A 21682-nucleotide genomic window follows, 5' to 3' on the forward strand; every position below is an offset into this window, starting at 1 on the left:
CAAACTCAAATATCAACAACTCTTAATAACTCATAATATTTTGTACCAACCTTTAAAGACTCCTGCTCTTAATAACCTCCTAATCCCCTATAATAACTTGAAACAGCTGCGCTCCGCTGAAAAGCTACAGGTCAACACTACTAGAATTACAAATTCAGCAGGTAACTGCCTTTTTTCCAACTCAGTTGGCAAAATATGGAATAACCTCCCTTCACACATCACTTCACTAGCCTCCTATCCTCTTTTCAAAAAACAACTTCTTGTACACCTGAACAACTTTTGGCTCTGTTCCTGTACAAATCCAGGCTAATATACTTTCATCTTTCTTCTATTATATCCCCAGTCATCTAAATTGCAACCTTTTTCTAGTATATCAAAGGACCTAATTGTACCATAATGAATTACTGTCTCTCTTAAAATGTGGATAGTAATATGACTTTTTATTACTTAATCTAGACTGATATCTAAGCATTTTTGCTCAAAATATGTAACAAATGTAATTATTGTAAATGATTTAATCATTATTTCTTATAACCTTGTTTTATAACCTTGTTTCATCTTGGAGCTTTTCTCCCCGGGCCTCCACTGAAAATGGAAATTATCCAGTTGGACTAGCCCGGTCAACAAATGTAAAATAAAAATAAAATAAATAAATAAAATAACAGATGTGTGTTAAGTGGAAAGTAGTCCTCTCATATCCCTATGCAGAGGGGCTTTAACATCTGCATGCTGTAACTTCAATATTTGAGCCCACACAACCACAGAAAAGGTTTTGAATTCTCACAGCAGTTTTCTGTAGAATCATTAAGACTTTAATAATAGAAATCCCTACCAGCAGCTATGATAAATTAAGTATAGCTGTTCACTCATGAACAGCAGACAAGTAGGCTTTTGTTAGCTAAAAGCTAAGAGCATAAGTTTCTGCCTAATGAATGCTCCAAATTAGCAGATTTATTAAAGTCATACTTCTCTGAAAAACTCATATATTTTGACAATTTTCTAAAAAAATATATCATATTTGAAGCTGAGCCTCCAACTCCCACTCCAAATACCCAGAAAAATATAACAATATTGATGTATTTACTACTTTGGAGTTTTAATAAGTGACATCCTCATGCACACTGACAGTCTCTTTACAGATACACGTAAAGAATAAAATCCAGACTACAGCCTCAGAAAACATTGGCATAGATCTATGAACAAGTCAAGAAAAATCTTGACTGGACTATTTAATTCTAAGTTTTACACATCAGTGAACATAAAATATGTCAATTTTAGCACTTACACTATTTTTTTTTGTTGTTTGTTTTGTAACTGGGTAGGTGGATTAGTGCAGAGACCATTTTTCATCATAACCCTGGCTCAGAGGCAATAAAATGTGCATCTAAACATAAGTTATACCCTTCAAGTATGAAAGTGTATTAGGTTTACTTTGTTGCAAAACCTTAGAAATGTCATACACAGTTTTTATAAAAAATATTATACCGTTCTTACACATTTCTAATAAAGTAGCAGGTTTACATTAGATTTTATACCAGGGATGTCAGTATGTATACAGAGATTATAAATGAGCACTGGAATATTTTAATGACAGATGACCACATTAAGGATATAGTAGGTACAAGACCACAATTTTCATTTAAGAACAAAAGATCTCTTAGGAATAGGTTATGTAATAGCACATTAATTAATCACACAGTGTTAGATTCAGGTACTAAACCATGTGGTAGATGCAGGTATTGTGGTTTTATTTATAAGAACAATAGTTTTAAACACCCAGATACTGGTGAGATTGTTTATATTACTGCAGATGCCACTTGTGAAACTTTACATGTTGTTTACCTTGCGACTTGTTCCCTATGTAATAAGTTTTATGTAGGCAAAACTAACCGTTCCCTGAAAGAGAGAATCAGGGAACATTTATATCATATAAAGAAAAAGAATATCATCAGTGCACTCGCCAAACACGTTGTTAGTACTGATGAACAACATAGTTTTAAATTCTTAGTATTAGGTATAACTTATGATAGCATAAGAGGTGGTAACATTAGATATAGAACAGAAGAACTGGAAGCAAATTGCATTGCGAGACTTAGAGCAAATTATGGGCATGGATTAATGACTGTGTACCCATTAAACCAGTTCTTTATAAAAGACCTCTTCGTAAATAATTACATATATATTTTATATATATATTATTAGGTACATTTATATATCTAATTTGTCTATTTGTTTTAGTAGTTTCTATAATGTGTATATATATTTTGTTTAATAGTATAGTTACTTACAATGTTTATAATGTATGTATTGCTTTAATTTTGTCATTTTTTGATCATGTGATCATTTGTAAGTATATAGAAGGTGCTTTACTAAGTTTGTTCAAACACCTGATGAAGCTATATGTGAAAGCGCTTGTGTGACCATTAAAGCTGAGCTATAAACGGATATTTTTGGATTTATCTCTCTTCATTCATCATTTGTGACTGCGTACAAGTGAATACAGGAGCCTTACCTTTCCTTACTTGGTTTGTTATTAGATTTTATGAGTTTACATGGATTTTGTCTCACTCTGATTTTAAAGAAAAAAAGTTAATGCACAAAAGCAAGTAACCTGTCACGTACTGACACAAGCATTAAATAAAAAGCCAGGCAGGGCTTTCCTATCCAGATGGCAATCCAACTTTCAGAATATTTAATGGGGAAAAAGTCTCTTCAGGACACATCCAGCATTGTGAAAAACAATGTTATTAAAGGAAATGTTTTTATCTTAGCATGAAGAGTTTTCAGGATAATCTAGAAATAGGACACATATTAGTTATAGGAAAAACACTCATGATTTATTTACATAGCAGAAATAGAGACAGCTAGCTTAGCAATTCTGTGAAATATCTACACAAGCCTCAAAAATCATTCAACTATCCAGCAGGAATTTGGGATGTTTAGCAGACTGACGCACAAACCATATTCGTTATTCATAGGGCATTCCAGTAAGCCTCTCTTCTCAAAATGGGCTTAGTTTTAGTAACTATCTTTGCCTTTTTTGTAACCATACTATTATATTTTTAAACTAATCTTTGGATTTCTTTTTCTCAGCTTTGTATATTCCTCTCTCATTATGTTATTTTTCTTTCTAACCAGCTCTGCTATGTAAAAATCTCTCCTTTTCGGTTTCAGTTATTTCTGAAGAAAGCTCTAGATTGAAAAACTATTTAATATTATAAACATCTTTAAACTCCTGTTTTATTTTATATTTATTAGTTTGCCTAGTACCAGCAGGTTACATAAAGCATAATGACCAGCCATCAGATAAAAGCAAAAACCTTCAAGTCAGTGTCAAAGTGTGAAAGCAATATTTGTCAGGAATGGATATGTCAAGTTATTCAAAAGACAATCTGTCCACTCCTGATTTACAGATATGTAGAACTCATTTCCAAAATGATTAAGTATCAGTAAGGTTGCCAAATATTACTTTTTTTGCAATTGCATAATGATGATAAGGATTAGTGTAAAGTCAGTCTACAAAAATGCATTTCTGTAAATACTAAACCTACTCTTAAATGCTCTCCAAATTATAGCGCCATACTCAAAAGTTAAATTTCACTCCAAATGTAATTATAGTAACTGTAAAATCTAGCTAACCAAATGTAGAACTCATCTATGCAAACAGGGTAGGTTTAAAGAATGTGTGGCACAACACAAAGACCTAGCAGCAGAGGGCTGTGTTTGGGATGGGATTCAGTGGTCAGGGATCTATCTTTGGGATGGGATTCAGTGGCCAGGGATCTATCTTTGGGATGGGGTTCAGTGGTCAGGGATCTATCTTTGGGATGGGGTTCAGTGGCCAGAGATCTATCTTTGGGACAGGATTCAGTGGCCAGAGATCTATCTTTGGGATGGGGTTCAGTGGTCAGGGCTCAATCTTTGGGATGGGGCTCAGTAGCCAGGGACCTATTTTGGAATGGGGTTGAGTGGCCAGAGATCTATTTTTGGGATGGGGTTCAGTGGCCAGTTATCTATCTTTGGTATGGGGTTCAGTAGCCAGAGATCTATCTTTGGGATGGTGTTCAGTGGCCAAGGATTTATCTTTGGGATGGGGTTCAGTAGCCAGGGATCTGTTGTCCCATCTTAGTGAGGGGAATCTGGATTAGCTAGTGAAAAACTAACCTTTTGAAGAGCTCAGTAGCTTGCAGGAGGAAATTTAGAAAGGTTACTACAAGGTGCAAACCTGGTGTAAATCTAGCGATAACCATTTCTGATTCAGAGACAACCCTACCATGGGTATACATAAATCAATCTTATAGTCAAACAGGCTGGAGTGATATTTTTTTCTTCCAATGGGCTACAAAAGAAACTGCTTAAAATAGTACAGTTGTATACCGATAATAGTCCAAATATGTTTTTGTCAGCTTTTGTTATTACCTGTTTCCTCACTTACTACATTGTATAAAAGTCTCTTTTGCTGTTTTTATTCTTACTTATACTAAAATGGATATTTTGCTTAATTATTGTACTGTGCATTACTTTATCATGTAACTTTCTTGTTTAGTTGTACTTTGGAGCTTTTCTCCTCAGCCTCTGCTGAAAAAGTGCAATAGCCAGTCGGACTATCCCAGTCAACTAATGTCAAGTAAATAAATAAAGTCCTTTGACTTTCATCTTCTCCTTATCTCTTAATTGCATTTTTTTTTCTTCTGTCTCATACATCTTTATAAATAACCTCAAACCATTGTTTGTTAACCTTTACCCATTTCTTCCATGGAGCTATTGTAGGTCCCTTCTTTCTCATCTTATCTCTTCCATCCCATATCCAATCTTCTTTTCTACCCATGCATCTCAGTGTTATATAGTTCCAACAATTATTTTGGTAGCCTATATCCCAATATCAACTGTTAAAGTTTTCAAAACTTCTATTCCTTCCTATTAACTCTGTCAGCAGATCTTTCTAAATCTCAAAGTTTTCTGCCTATGTTTCTCCATCCATTCTTTTCTCCTCTGAGTCATGCTCCCTTGTGGTCCATTTGATGTTTACTACTTTCATCAATTCTTTCTGTTTCCCCCCCCAGAATCTGCCTCAGTTTCACTTTCTTATTTTCTTCCCCCTTGTTGTTCAAAATGCAGAACTATATCAGAAAGTTTAGCTTTCTGTATTCCCAGTTCTTCCTAAGTAGTTCCACTTTGTTAGTTTAGCATTCTGTATTCCCAGTTCTTCCTAAGTAGTCCCACTTTGTTTCTGAAAGTTTAGCATTCTGTATTCCCAGTTCTTCCTAAGTAGTCCCACTTTGTTTCTGAAAGTTTAGCTTTCTGTATTCCCAGTTCTTCCTAAGTAGTCCCACTTTGTTAGTTTAGCATTCTGTATTCCCAGTTCTTCCTAAGTAGTCCCACTTTGTTTCTGAAAGTTTAGCATTCTGTATTCCAGTTCTTCCTAAGTAGTCCCACTTTGTGTCTGGCACACTTTCCCTTCCTTTTCCTCCGCCAACTCTTCCTTTTTGCAGCTTTTGTATTTTCCTTATCTGAGCTCAAAAGCATCCTCCTCAAATTTGTAACACTACTGGCCCAATTAGTAGACTACAGTTATGAATAAAGGTCATTAATGTACATGAGAGTGCCTTCTCTCTCCTGTTCTGTATCTACCGTGCATTCTTCCTCGCGTCAAGCAGGTTTCTCCTGATGCTGTCTTCTACTGAAGTCTACTCATATTCCTAGGTATTTTGGGTTACTTATCCTGTTTTGCTTCTTTTTTCCTTTCTCTTTCTCCCCTCCCTTTTAATGCAGGAGTCCTCATACTCTTCCAAAGTCACCTAGAACTATAAGGATTTTGTTAAGGATTCTCATCTATATTGTGATCATGGTCACAGACAAAGAAAAAAAATTGGGGGATTCTAAGCAAAAGACCAGCACTGGCAGATGTTACAGCAGAATCTAGAACAGAAGCTGCTGTTAAGAAAAGCAATAATTACTAGAGCATACAAAATATTGTATGATAGAATCAAGCTGAGGAGGTTAGAAAGAATTGTGTATTGCTTATACAATCTCGCTTCCTAAAGTAATGTCTCTCAAATATGTAACAGAGTCTAGAAGATTTAGGATCTTTGCTTCGAAGTGTTTACATAGATATTTTTATACTATTTTTTTCTCCGGTAGACAGCAAATGGTGGAGGTGTGTTGGGGAAGAAAGAGGTAACTGGGAACATATTTTGTGGGAGTGTAATGAGTTTACAGACTTTAAAGATTCCCTGCAGACTGCTTTGTCAGAGATACTGGGTCACCAAACCAAGGGAATGATTTTTCTGAACTAAGATACAGACTTGGAATTGCCTGGACATGTTAAGGCCTCACTGAGTCTAATTATAGTGGCTGCTAAAAAAGCAATTACTAGAATATGGAAATCAAAATCTAAACCAACTTTACTAGACGTAGTGAATATAGTAACAGTGAAATTAACTGGAATTGGGAACTTTGGAAAAGGGTAAGAGCAAATCACATAGAAAAGAATGGGAACTATGGGAACAATACATGCAGAGGAGGAATGAGGTTTAAAAGAAGGTAGGATCTGAATGAGCTATGTAATGCTTGACAATGACTGGATAGATAAGTGATGTATAATGTTTGCAACTACAATTGTGTCAACATGGTTTGTGATGTATAATGTTTGCAACTAAAATTATGTCAATATGGTTTGTTTTCATTAATATAAATGTATGATTGCCTATGTCATACATGATAATTTAATAAAGATGTTACTTGTTTAAAAAAAAAGGGGGAAAGTAAGACGGCATGTTACAATATGTGGAGACAGAAGGATTAGTACAGAAGGCAAAATAGTCACACAGTAGTATACAAGATGAAAAACAGCCAAAAACAATACCTGCCAGATGTTAAGCAAGTATGTTGTCTAATATATGAAAAGTCGACTGTGTAACACAATAATATGCAATATTTACATAGAATGACCTATCAAACTGTCCTTGTAGGTGTGGCTAAGTGAGCTGTCAATCAAACTTATGCTTTGCATCATCTCATCCAGTGGCCAGAAACTTCCGCATCCATGTTTTTCAGGGATATTAGCTTATAATTCCTAGAACCATCAGTCCCTTCCCATCCTTGGGAATCGATACCTCTCTAGCTTTCCTCAAGGACTTCAACATATATACTGTCACTATCAGTCTTGTATTTCTTTGGTAGTGCCTGCCAGACCATTTCCTTTCCCCATTTGCAAATTTCTACTGGGAATTTGAGCCTGCTAACTTCTTTTCTTTTGTTTTGTGCAGCACTGTTTTAGCTCTTTGATTGTAACATCTGTGCTTATTCTTTTTTCCTTCACTGCACACGGTTTGCCCTTTCTGCACTTCCCATCACTACTCTTGTTCTCTGCTTTCTGTCTTTTTTTCTGTAGTGTTTAGGAATATTCACCTAACATTTCACTCGTTTTCCCACCGTGTTCCACCACCTGTCCTTTTCCTTTCACTAACAGAGTAATTCATCTTCCTGCTTTTATTTATTTGCCAGCTGTTTACCTACAGAGTCCCTTACCAACAACCTGTAATCCTTTAAAGGGCTGCCAGATTATACTTTCCAACTACATGTTCTCTTTGCATAAGCTCCTCTTTCTTTCCTTCCTTTATCCATATCTGCCTCTGCTCCCCACTCATTTTTCTCTGATTGTTTTTTTTTTCTTTTCTGCCACCACTGCTCTTTAATAATCCTGTCTTAGATCATGGTTTTTCTCTTGTCCTAACAGTTCTTTCATAGGTAGGTCTTGCCGTCCTCATTTTCCCTTCTACTCTCTCATCAATCATGCCATGTAATTCCTTTCTTTTTTTTCCTGTCTCCACTTATGGTTCACCCATCTCCATCCAACTCCTCTCCTTTTATTGTCCATTGTGCACCTTTTTCCTTTATATAAAGTTAGTATCATGAAATACAGCTGGATGTTCTATCTCTTATGTACCTTGAAAAATTAACTATCAAGGTGCTGCTTACTGTGATGGATCCGAAGTCTTCTTAAGACACTAAGGTCTTGCTGGCTGGATTCTGCTGAAATCTAAGTTTAGTTACAATTGCATTCGCAGTCTTTTTCCCACAGAAACTTGCAGCACCAAACTGTTACTTATACACTGACGCAGTAATAAAAATATATATATGTTTTCATCCTGTAGAGAAATAATACTGATATTGTCTTTTAAGGAACAATCTTGTGCAAATGCTGACTTGATAAAAGCATCATTCAAACTTCCTTGCTTAACAATGTCATATGATAGAAACACACACAGATTGTTTTCCTGTTGTCCATTCTTTACATCCTGTTTTTTATGTTTTTGCTAAGTCTGTAAGAGGCCAGCTTTATTGCTGACAGTGTGAAATGCATACATTCTTGCTAATTTTGTAGGAAAACATGTCAATTAAGCAAATTCCTTATTTTTCAAGCCACGGTCATTTAGTATGGATACTAATTACATATTGCTAAACTCTATTTCTACATTTAAACAAGCTTTATTTTATACCTTATTTTGCATATTTGTAATACCTTGTTGAGCATACTACTACATACCTTTCTTCTCAACTTTTTTACTCAAGAACTTTCTTTCCTTTTCCTAAACCCATGTATAATTTCAGACACTCTTATGCCTTGCCCACCTCCAATAATAAGTTCATAGGTCCTTACTAGACTGGTTTTCTATGAGGATCTTAAGCCTAGCCTTACAGTCTCATAGCAGTTTGTTTGGTCCATATATTTTATGTACAAATAACCCAGAGATAGGCAGAACAAAGACACATTGGGATATTTAGATGTTGCACCTATCCCCTAGGGACAAAGATACTAAATCAAAGGTACATTTACAGTTACCCATCCATTTGTCCAATTTGCATTCTTTTATAGAGTAATAAAAATACATTTCTTTATGTACAATGGGAGATTGTTTCATAAAAGTGAATTCTCTGTGATACATGCCTATCCCTTCAACATGTTCTCTTTGCATTCCTGAAAAATAGGTATTCCTTGAGTGAGTGTTTATGCCCCCATTGGGCTTGCAAATATGCAATAAGTCTGAAAAGATAGGGTCTGTTGAGGGTAGGTACAAGTAATACTGAGAAGGACAAAGTTTTGAGAAGGTCCACATATGTTTTATGCTTTAGGTTCTTGAGTTACTTATTGAGGGAAACACTGTGGCCATTTCAGTTGAGTCAAGTGTTTGAGCAAGTATATACCAAAAGGGGCATGATACTCAAAATATGACCTAATAAGTGCCAAGGAGAGTTGAATGATTACATCCCTGGACAACATACCTCGATATACAAGCTGAGCAATGGAAAAGGATATCCTTACAATAGTGAATATGTGTTGATCAGTGGACAGTTATCAACATAGGTTGCTAGATCCCTGCCAATGGGATCAGATTTCATTGCTAAGTTGTTAGTATGATATTTAAAAGGGAAATCATGTTTACCAAAGGATATGATTATACATTTCTTAGCATTTGGTATTAGTCCATGGTTTTGACACCAGCTATTTGCTTGGCACATACCCACCTGGAAGATTATGGTGTAATTTGAAGAGTTTATGATGGCACTAAGTTTCCAGTCATCTAAACTTGGTCAGCCACAAACCCTTTGACCTCCGAGTCAAAGATGAGTGGCCCAAAGGACTGCATCCTAGGTACACCATTGGCGACATGTCTTTTGGAGGAGGTAGAGCCACAAATCCTTACTTCTTGAGTTTTATTTGTGAGTCATTTTGCTATCCAATGGCATACATGGAGATTTGCTGAGTGTTTATCTATGATACCAAAGTGTGGGATGGTGTCAAATGCCTTGGTGGGGTGTGATATGTGGAGTGCACAGATCTGTCCTCATCTATTACTGCAGTAATTGTTTTCAAAGACGTCAAACAGGTTATGTTATCAATATCCTTATTCTGGTTAAGATCTTTCTAACAATTTATAGATGAGGCTGGTCAAGTTTTTCAGCCCACTGAAGTACTACCATTGTATAAAGATATAATTGTTGCTGTCTGTCATCTATTCCTTTAGCATGAAGCTTGTTTTGAGCCTGATGTTGAAAAGCCTCTGGAGGGAGTCAGACAAGTCATGTTTTAAGCTGACCGCTAGGTTTCCTCATATGTTGTCCAGCACTATAGTAGTGGTGCGCTTGACCTTAGACTACAGCTTGATGACTTGTTCTTGAGAAATTTGAGGGGGTTTGCAGAATTCTGGATAGGAGAGGAGGGTACATTTGGTGAATCTATTAGCAGACAAACTTGACTCATTGTCTGAATCCAAACATGTGATATAATTTGCTATTATCTCTGCAGAGTTCTAATCATTGTTTTTGAGGCTTCTAACAGTTAAAGGTAGCCTTGTTATGATCCTTCAACTGTCTGGTTATTTTTTTATCTCGTCTGGCTTTCGTTGATTTGATCAGGGTCTGGAGTTTCTTTTCTAGCTCTAACTGGCTGTATTACATGACATTTTCCTTGCAACAACATATTCTTGTTATACCTTCATTACTTCTGCCTCCATATATTCTGTTAAGTCTCTTCCTTATCTCATCTTATTTTTTTTCCTTTATTCTTTTGCTTTGCAGAATTAGAGTCTATGCATCACTTGTGACTGCTGCTCATACTAGTTCTTGTATTTCATATTTTCATACCCTGTTTTACAGTTCTAAAACCATTAAAATTTGTTCCCTTTATTCCAAACCCCGTTCTGCAGTATGTTGCACCCCCCACTTTAAGTTTCCATGTTCCATTGCTTGCACTATTCTTGTTATGGCAACTATCTGTTAAAATAATTTAAAGATGTTATTTTCAGTTTAAACCACCTTTCCAATAGGTGCTTCAGGAAAGATCTTGATGAGACTTGAGAGTAACCTTTTAGCTGTGTAATTACATGCTTTATTTTTGTTTTCCAGTAATTACTAATACTCAGCTCTCTTTTAAAAAGTCCTTCAATATATGTTCATTACTTCCATTGCTAAATGGCATTTGCTTTATTACTGCCCCTTCTGCATATTTTGTTCCTCTCTCCCCCTTCTGCATATTTTGTTCCTCTGTCCTCTTGTAGTACATTTCAGTCTTCTCTACTGCAGTCAATTTTCTGGCAATCCATGCCTGTCTTAATCGCTCACGCTATCTTCGCCTTCCTTTCCCATCTTCTCTTCATCATGCATCTTATCTCAATTCATTCGTCTATCCCACGGCATTCTGGGTGATTCCTCAATTATCGTTACATACCAAAGTCAGTGCCGTCTGTTTTGTGTTATACCTTTGTTGTCCATGTGTATCTCTGCATTTTCCTGTTCCCCTGTACTCTTTATTCCTTTACAGCAGCAAGGGACATGTTTTGTACCACATACCCCTTTTTTCTCTCTGGTATTTGTATGCGACTCTCTTTCTCTTTGCTGTTAGCTCTATTTTCATTTATATTTTTCTATCCTGGTTAGTGTCTTAGTCCATATCACCCAGGAGATTTGAACTGTGATTATGATCTCTGTTGTTTTCTCCCACAAAGCAGGTCAGTGACTCTTTAATATTACTCATAGTCTCTCTGTCCTTGCCAGAGAATTGTTACTATGATGGGGGGTAACCATTCAAATGAATATACCTATTGCTTTTAACTCTGCCAGTTTTGGAGGCAGTGCCTTCTTTGGTTTCAGTTAGGTATTTAGTAGACTTGTACAGCCATGAGAAATGTACCATGGAATGATGTTACTCAGTGTCCCCTGCTTATTGCAGAATACTTTCTTTCACTGTGAAGCACTTCACACAATCTAGAACATGTCATGTCAGGTAAGCCAACTCACTGTCTATATTTTGGGCAGCTTTCTTCCTTTCAAGTTAATTTTGTTTCTCTCAGTATGTCTAAAAGTAGTCTCTCCAGCTGTTTCTCAGATACTTTCTCTGCAATGACCAGCAGATGAATGCAAGTCATTTTGGACAAAGTCGTCTACTTTGCTATTCTGATTTCTGCCACTTGATTATTTGCTGCAGGACTAAGATCCTCTTGTTTTCATATAACTTAGCTCACAAGACCAATGTTTCTACATCCAAGTCTCGTATCTGCATTTTAACTTTTCCACTTGTGTTTGTCGGCCACCTATTGTTTTCTTTAGGATCCCCATTTCTATTTCTTCTTTGATCGCTTTTAGGGAACATTTATATTTTCTGATACTTTCCTTTGATTGGTGTAATAGAACTATGCAGCCATCTTGCATGGGCTTACTAGAGCGCACTGAAAAATTCAGAAATATTTCCTTACTGCAATATATACAATATACACAGTTCATGTTGCCAATAAACAAATATTCACTGAAAGAATCCTGAAATTACCTATAATGCAAAATATTTCTTATGCCAATGCATTTCATAAGACTATCTGGCCTTAATAAACTTCATTTCTATAACATACTACAATTTAATATAAAAAATGAGTTTCAATAGTACATAAAACTAGTATGAACAATTAAACTAATTCAGTAACTCATACAATATGCTAGAAAATCAGGGTACTAGTCCTTGTAGAGTGAAGGAGTGAAAGGTATGGGAGATTACATGATTTGTAAATAAATTCATCATTGGTCCTAGGCTTTATTATAACTTGATTTTGTTTAATGTTTCTCCCACTTTGCACTAGACCATGTTACTGTATTGGTTTACATGACATGTAAAATAAGAGGGCCGTAGGAATAGAGACAGAAAATATGGATAAGGAATGAACAGGACTGCAGTTTAAGTGGCAAGTTAAGCTACTTAAAGTTATGTTGGGATCTCTTATTGATAACAGTTTGGGAATCTGTGGTGTTCTAGAAAAAGCATGGTAATGGATGGATATCTTGTAGTGTTATTTATAATCTACTTTATAGAAAGCCGGTGCCACACCACCTTGTCAGTAAATTTAGCTGAAATTCGGTAAATGATTAGTGTGTCTGATGAAGATGAATGAAGTATCCTGGAATGAATATAATGAAGTGAAATGTCTTACCACATCAGGACAGGCTGGGTTCAAAGACTTCATATTCATAACCCAGAGGCTCCCTTCACTCTGGAATAAAATCCCAGTCCAAGTTAGGCAGAGTCCCTCACTGACTCTCTTCAAGAGGAATCTTGATGAGTGGATGGGAGATTGTAGGTTTACCCCGGGTATCACTCCTGTGTCACTGTTAGACAGAGGCACAGTATACTAACCTCAAAAAAGGGCATAGCAAAATTCATTTAAAATGGTTGGTGAAAGCCAAACACACTCTGGCTAGGCTTATAAATGCCCTAGGGCAGATAGCCTAGTATGAACTTATGAACCTATATGCAAAAATACTCTCCAACTCATTCATTAGTTTGCTGATACTTGCTTTAAGTTAAATAATATCTTTCAGGGTGTCACTATTTCAGAATGCATACATCCACACATACACGTGCACACACATAAATGGTAATCAAACCTTCAGGCAGTTTTGGGGCTCATCAGTTCACCTACAGCATGTATTTTAAATGTAGGAGGAAACCAGCCTTCCTACTAAAGTCCCATATGGAAAAAGGTAGGGCAAGCAGCCGGGAACCCAACTTAGGAACCACACACTGTGAGACAGTAGTAGTAGCTACTGCATTTACCATTTGCCTGTCTGAGCTATCAAGCCAACCTACTAACTTTAGAGACAAACAGTGGTGACTGCTAATCACTGAATCATGACAGAATTACCAACCCAGTTCTTCACATGCTGCTTCTAATTTGCCAAGGATATATTGTACTTGTTAGGTGAAGCGAGATCAACTATTTCTCAAACTTACTTAATTACAAGGCAGCATTGAGGCAATATCTCATTTCTTTACAGAGGTGAAAAGACCTAAAGCATACATAAACAGCTCATGCTCTACACACACGCAGTGTCATATAATTTTACTACTTTCGTATAATTATCGATATGGTATGAATATCCATATAGACCTCACCATACTTTTAGTTTTATGCATGCAAACTTCCCAGCCACGTCTTCCTTTTAATGAGTCGGACAACATCTCCCCCTCTCTTGTTACTGAACACTGATGTACATTTTACAAGGATTTATAATTATGTTCTTGTTTGCAATGCTTACTGAACTTTTCAGTCTGTCCACCTTCCACTGAAGCCTTATACCAGGGGCTATCAGTTTCCAATGGCCACATGCTTCTGTGTGAACTAACAGACTCAGCTGAAAACAAGCCTCCAAAACAGGCAGAAAAGCTTGGGAGTACAGTTAGAAGTACAGTACAAAAGCTGTCTTGACCATGATAATGTTTCTTTGAGTGTTTAACATCTGAAGCCATGAGTTTGAGATGCTTCTCTTATGCTATAGTAGAAGCGTTCAATTAGTTTCCAGTAACTGCTTGTTTTGCTGTCATGTTTTTTATTATTCTGTAACTAAGTTGAGGCCAAAAAGGGCCTCTGTGATCCCATTCTAACTACTAAGCTCAAAATAAAATAAAATCACACTGGAATTCATACGGTCATCTTAAAGTAGCACGGAATCATTGAAAGGCTCATCAATTCATGGCCATCTTTTTTAAAAATGGATATCTACCAAATCGGCAACAAGTAAGCATGTGATCTGACGTGAAGAAATGCTCATTGGTTGAATTGTATTCATGGTCTAATAATGCTGTTGTTTTCCATTAAGTATACATTTCCTACACAAGCCTTTTTAAAAAGGTCTTATTTAACAAAGAGGAAGAAGCAATCCCATTCAAGGGGGGTATAGGCAATCTGCAAAATACGGTAACATGGTCTAGAGCAAAGTGCGAGAAACATTAAACAAAATCAAGTTAATAATAATAAAGCCTAAGACCAGAGATGAATCAATGCAGAAGCACAAATTCTGACCATCGTAATATCAACAAAGGCCTGAAATAAGCAAGATGGGCTAGAGTGGTGTTCTGTGCATGGGCATGTTTAATGACAGTAGGTGAGGAAAAACATATATATGGATCCTAAGTAACATTAGATAGTGATAACAGGACACTAAGGAGACAGTCTCACTGGGAAGCTAATAGAATGCGACAAGATGAGAATAATTAGCCAAGCTTAGTTTCTTAAACAGAACCTGGAATTGTACTTGATCTAAACACACAAGTAAACAACTGAACAAAGGCAGAAAACCAGTAGAGGGGAGAGAGTAACACCATCTGCCCTCAAAGCACAGCTAGCCCAGTGGATAAGGCCAGAGCTAACCTGCTCCCTGGCAGAGTCAGCAGTGTCAAAGTGTGTTAATGGTGCAATAAAATAACATAACGTGTGCAATTCATTAAGGTTATGTTAACAGTGCAATAAAATATCATAAGTTGTCATTCATGAATGTTATGATAACGGTACAATAAAACATCATAACGTGTCATTCACAAAGGTTATGTTAACAGTGCAATAAAATATCCTAATGTGTGTTATTCATGAAGGTTATGTTAACAGCACAATAAAATATTCTCCGAACGTGTTAATCATGAAAGTTAACAGTGCAATAAAAGGTTTACTATCAAATGGGCGATCAGAGTTTGTGCAATTTACATTAGTTTGAAATAATCCATTTGACAGTAATGAAAGAATGAATGATGAAATGTAGAAATGTACAACAGCGAATGCAATACAGCATTCACTGTTATGTCTTTCTACATTTCTGTGCAGATCACACTATAGTAGGAATTGGAAAATGTACACTTTCCCTCAATATAATGCGATCTCAGAGTTTGCATATATAAGTAGCAAGCCCCAACATAGGGGGGCTTGCCCCCCTGCAAACACGTTGTTTACTATGTGTTGAACAGTGATTCTTGGAAGCTTGGTGAATGTTCTAATTGTGTCAAATTCGAACATTCACCACTTCTATGTTTGACTTTTTTGTTGTTCGCTGATGACGTTTTTCATTTCTACGGTTTATAGAAATGATAGTTTGCACAAAGTGGGATAGACAAAATGATAGTAAACCACATAAAATATCATAACGTGTCATTCATGAAGGTTATTTTAACAGCACAATAAAATATCCTAACGTGTCCTTCATGAAGGTCATGTTAACAGTGCAATAAAATATAACATGTCATTCATGAAGGCTATGTTAACGGTGCAATAAAATATCATAATGTGTCATTTATGAAGGTTTACAGGATGTTAGCTTAGAAGAATGAGCTAAAGATAAATCAGCATGTTTAACAGTGTTGTAGAAACTAACATGTCAAGCAAGTCAGCATTCCTACAGAGACAATGGTATAGAACTTGTGTTATTTCAGGTAATGAAAGTCATTGTTTCCCCCAATTACCTCTTCATAGGTAGGTACTAAGCTATAGAACAAAGTCCCAAGTCCACCAGTAGAGACAATGATTCCAAAAAATGGGTAGTATAAAAAACGATTCTTTATTCACAATAGCGAAAACACTCTGAAACAAAGTGTGTGTAAAGCGCTTTTTTCGCCTGGACCATTCCAGGCTTTATCAAATCAAGTAATAAATAAAAAGTAAAAAAAATTAGCATTTTAGCATTGGTCACATGCTCACAATTTCCAAATTTTGTAAATGGTGTAAAAATTAATAACACCTCAAAGTAGAAAGTAGGAGAATGAGAATGAGAAAGATGAAATGACATTTTTTGTTAACAACATTAATCTTGTTATGTCTTGCAATATAAAAACATATCTAAAATAAACTGTGTGATTGAAAAGATTTGTATTGTTAATTACTATAACCTTTCATTCATTCAATAAAAATAAAAAAATAAAAAAAGAATAGTTTGCATAGTTTTGTTTTGTTTGCAAATATTAAAAAATTAAGAATGTATCTATGAATGGGGGCAACTGTGTATACAGGGTATAAAGAAAATGTTTACAACTAAGCTCTCTCTTCTAAGCTTAAGTACTGGACCTATACTAAGCGCACCATTTAATCCCTGAGCTGCCAAAGCATCAAGCCTGAGCTGCCAGATCAACTCCCTGTCTCCCCCTCTGGATTCCCAGTCTCCCTGTTCTAATGTTTGGGTTCGGCCTGTTCCAGTACCATGAAAACAAGCATTGTAGGGCAAGATTAGTGTGTGCTTAAAGAATGCATACTTTCATTCTTTCCCTATCTTGCTCACATGTTAGATACTCTTTCTCTGAGTTCTCTTCCTTTATTACCAGGTTATAGAAGCCCATACATATTATACCATACTTTATATATACCACCCTTTTGTATTAGTAAAATGTCCATGGGGCTTTTTTATAGTAAAATGTGCTCTTAAAACAAACAAAGACATAATAAATTGTTAATGTTTATCTTTATTGTACTTTTTCATACTTATTCTACTTGAATCTGTTTGAAATTTTACGGTGTTGACTAATTTACACCATACAGGAAAAAAATGCTAACTCTACAATTTCATGGTGGTGAGAAAACCTAGGGTTCCCATTATTTTGGGAATCCCCCAAAACACAAGGGGCACAGATCCTCTATTATTCCAGACCTATTGTTTCCGGTGGTGCAGGTGGGTACCCAAACCCATAGCAAAATTCGCCGACTACATTACCAAACAATACTTTATTATGCATGATGTATGCAAGGACTCTCAAAAATTTCTCAAAAAAAGTAAGGGAAGGTGTCATAAATCTTCCCTGTGGATCAAGGATTTATTCAAAGTTTATTCCCCTATTATTCCCCTAGTACTGTCTTGTCTTGTTCACCACTCCGTTCCTCAGATGAAACTAAAGTTGAGCAACAACATAAATTTAAACTTACTGAATGTTTGAGCATTGTATGTTGTTCTTCAACTGTGTGTGTTCTCAGAACTGAACAAGCAATTGAAAGAATCAGCTATGCGCCTCTTACCGCAACCATCTATATAGCAGTAGCGGGAAGATGGGAACAATTTTTAATTTTCAATCTGTTCAATACATTTACATCACATTCTACTGCAAATGCTGGGATGACATTGCAGATATTGGGATGAACACCAAGGACTTTTTTCTGATTTTTACGGTATATTAACACAACATTTTTTGACCTTACTTGAATGCCCCAATTACAAGCTTGTTTCATGGTACTTGAACAGGTCAACTCCAACGACAGAGGAGGAGGGGGGGAAATCTATTTGGAATCTGAGGGAGTTATCTGGCAGAGCTTTTGTGCTTGATGCTGGCAGGCTCCCGGGATATACTGGTTTAGGATCACATAGTTCAGTTTAGATTATTTTTAGGCAGCAAAAACAATTTATTTTCCCTGTATATGCACAGTTCCCATCTCATTATCACTTATAGTTTTGGTTTGTTATGACAAAGCAAAGGTGGTGCAAACTTTGTTTTATTTTTTTAATTTGAGCATATAGAATTGATACAAATGCTATTGTAGGTACTAAGCTAACTGCCCTTGTGAGCCATTTTAAGCCTAGCCAATTATCCCTTGTGAGACTCAAACCCTGCACATTGTGTTTGTAAGGCAAACACCTTAACCATTAGGCCACCCTCCCACCACTTGCATTGTGAAGGATTCAGTGTGCCCAACCACATCATTAGGCCATATTCACAGGTCCATAAGGTCCATAAAGGTCGAATTGGAGAGATAAGTTACCAAGCAAAGGTAAGTAGTATTGCTGAAATTGAATTCATCCTCAAGTCTTGGTGAGTACCTCCATGAGATGGACCCTTTTTTTTCACAAAATCTCACCAAAATGACACTTATTTATAGACCGTATTTTATATACCATATATCATGGACAGAAGTAGGTCAAAAATTAAAACAGATAGCTGGGTGTACAAGACCCAGGATAAAAAGGTGCCCGATCCTGGTAGACACACTGATGCCAGGACTGGAAAAAATGACAGCGTAAAATCCTCAAAATATGGAAACATTCCTACAATGGGGATAGGCCAAGCACAGGGGGAGGATGGCCCTCCTATTACAGAAGGAAGTAGCAATCCACAAAATTCACAAACCCTGATAGGCCAAAGAAGAACCATAAAGATGATAGAGTAGACTATTGAATATAAGAAAGTAATTATGTATTATTACTATTATGCAAAATGTCCAGAACTTCCAGATACAAGATATTCAAAAAGATTGAGAGAGAAATTAGAGGAAAGAAAAATACTTCCACAAGAAAAACTGTCAGAAGCCTCAAGTAAAAATTTATATTCATTAATACAACAGATTTGTGAAAAGCATTATATAGACCAAGAAACATTTATCTGTTTGGGGAAAAAATGCATGTGAAGAAGTGTGAAAATATAAACAGCAAAACCTAGAGATTTTTGAAAAGTATAAAAAAGAAATATAGACATGGGAAAGAGAGAGATTTGATATGGTGCAATATTTATGCAAATTTGAAAGCTAAATTAATCAATACAAAAAAGGGAGCTACAAAGATCTTTGGAGAGAATATAGGCAAAGACATCCAGATATGGAAAATTTCACAATAAAGAAAATAAAACCACAAAGAGGGAATGTAGAAAAGATTAATAAAGTAGAAGTTAAAAAATTAGAAGCTATAGTTATTGGAATGCCTGCGAAGTAAAGGATTTGGTGTAGAAGGTGTAACAAAAATTACATCACAGCATGATGGAATGAGTGCCCAAAGTAAGGAGAAACAGGAAGATCAGGAGACATCTGAAGAAGAAATATGGACGTGAGAAAGAAAAAGAGATTTAATATGGTGCAATATTATGCAAAGGAGAAAGCAAAACTAATCAATACAAAAAGAGCAGCACCAGAGATTTTTTTATAGAGAAATGCAGGCAAAGGACTCCAGACATGGAAAGTTTTACAGTACAAAACAAAAAATAAGGCAACAAAGAGGAAAAGTAGAAAAGATTAGTAATGGAGAAGTTAAAGAAATAGAAACTGAAGTTATGGAGTACCTGCAAAGTAAAGGATTCAGTGTAGAAAATCTAACTCAAAGCACCACAGCTGGATAGAGCAATAGACATCCAAATTAAGGGGAAACCAGTGAAATGGGAAGTAACCAGTCAGTTGCCATATGAAGATATTTTGGAGCCTTCTAGAGGAAACCAGTATAAATGTTCATTTGAAGCTGGAGAGCAAGGAAAGGAACAGGAAACTGTGGCAACTCTGGAGCAGTCAATGTTGAGGACTAATAGGCCAGTGAGTCCCCATGTAACAAAGCAACGGATGACACAGGATGAAATTAAAGAGAATGTGTCCCGGGAAGATGCTATAGAACTTTCTACAGAATACCCACAGAAAATGGAGAATAAAAAATGTACCCTCATTTTAAAAAAAATGAACTAAGAGAAGAGTTGCTTGATTTCATACAAACATATTAAAATTAATGAAAGAAATAGACTGAAGAAGGTCAATAAAACCCAAAAAGTCAGAAGTTTCATAAAACAAATGAACACAGTAATTAGGACTGTCCATAGAGATCCATGCAATATAATAGAAGTAAACAGGATATATTACTGTGCTGCTAAATTAATAACTGATAAAGTTCTACTACAAGAACACAAAGTAGCAAGGGAAAGGAAGGGGAGAAATTGAATACCATCATGAAAGTATTGAATAGAGAAAACTATAAAGCAGTTACAACAAGAACCGTCACTGTTAGAAGAGTATAGAAGAGGAAACAGATCAACAAAAATACTCTGAAAGATAGACGTGATAAAAGCAATATGCAATATTATAATACATCAGGATCTATCATTCACTATCTCAATTAATAAACCAAAAATATCAGCACAGGCAGAAAATCTTAGAAGATGCACAGATAAATATAAAGGAAAAGTACAAAATAAGTAATTTATTGATGACCCCAAAAAGTTTTATAGAGAACTGGGAAACAAGGTAAAAGGAATTGAAAAACCACCCAAAAAATAGGCATATATTTTGGAGAAGTATTTATGAAGAATAAAGATGCTAAATGGAAAGAAAGAGTATAAAAAAGTGTAAGAAATTTAAAGGTACAGGATATGAAATGGGATGACATAACAGCCAGAGAGACTGAGATAAAGTTAAGAAAAGCCTCTAAATGGAAAACCCCAGGCCCAGATGCAGTACCTAACTTCTGGTTAAAAATATTATCATCTTTGCATGAAGATGTAGCCATGAGTAAGAACCATCGATATGCACACCCTGAGCAGACACCAACCTGGTTAACAGGCAAAACAATGCTCCTACTTAAGAGTGAACCTGCAAGCTATCCTAAAAATTATAGACCTATAACTTGCCTTCCAATGACATATAAACTATATACTGAAACTGATACCAACAGAGTTTATGGTCATTTAGAAGAAAACTCAATCATGGCAACAGAACAAAAGGGCAATAAAAGAAAATGATCTGGAAGAAAGGATCATCCGTTGTTAAATAAAGTCATAATAGAGAATTGTAAAAAGGGGAAGAATCCAAGTATGGCATGGATTGACTAGGAAAAAGCATCTGATAGTATCCCACATTCATGGATAAAAGAGTGCTTAAAACATATAGGATACACCTTAAACTGATTAATTACACTAAAGTGACCATGAAGCAGTGGCAGACTGCTTTGCAATTGAGCCATGATAAAGGACAAATTATTATTCCAGGGATTAAAATTAAAAGGGGGATATTCCAGGGTAACTCCCTGTCTCAGCTGCTATTCTGTCTCGCACTTAATGCTTTAAGCTGTCTATAATTTGGCTCCTAGAAAACTACAAAATGTAAAGACCTCTCATCTTCTCTTTGTCGATGATTTCCAACTGTATAGCTCA

Source organism: Protopterus annectens, chromosome 7.part0, assembly GCF_019279795.1.
Source record: "Protopterus annectens isolate FY-2018-M chromosome 7.part0, PAN1.0, whole genome shotgun sequence".
Classification (NCBI taxonomy): domain Eukaryota; kingdom Metazoa; phylum Chordata; order Ceratodontiformes; family Protopteridae; genus Protopterus; species Protopterus annectens.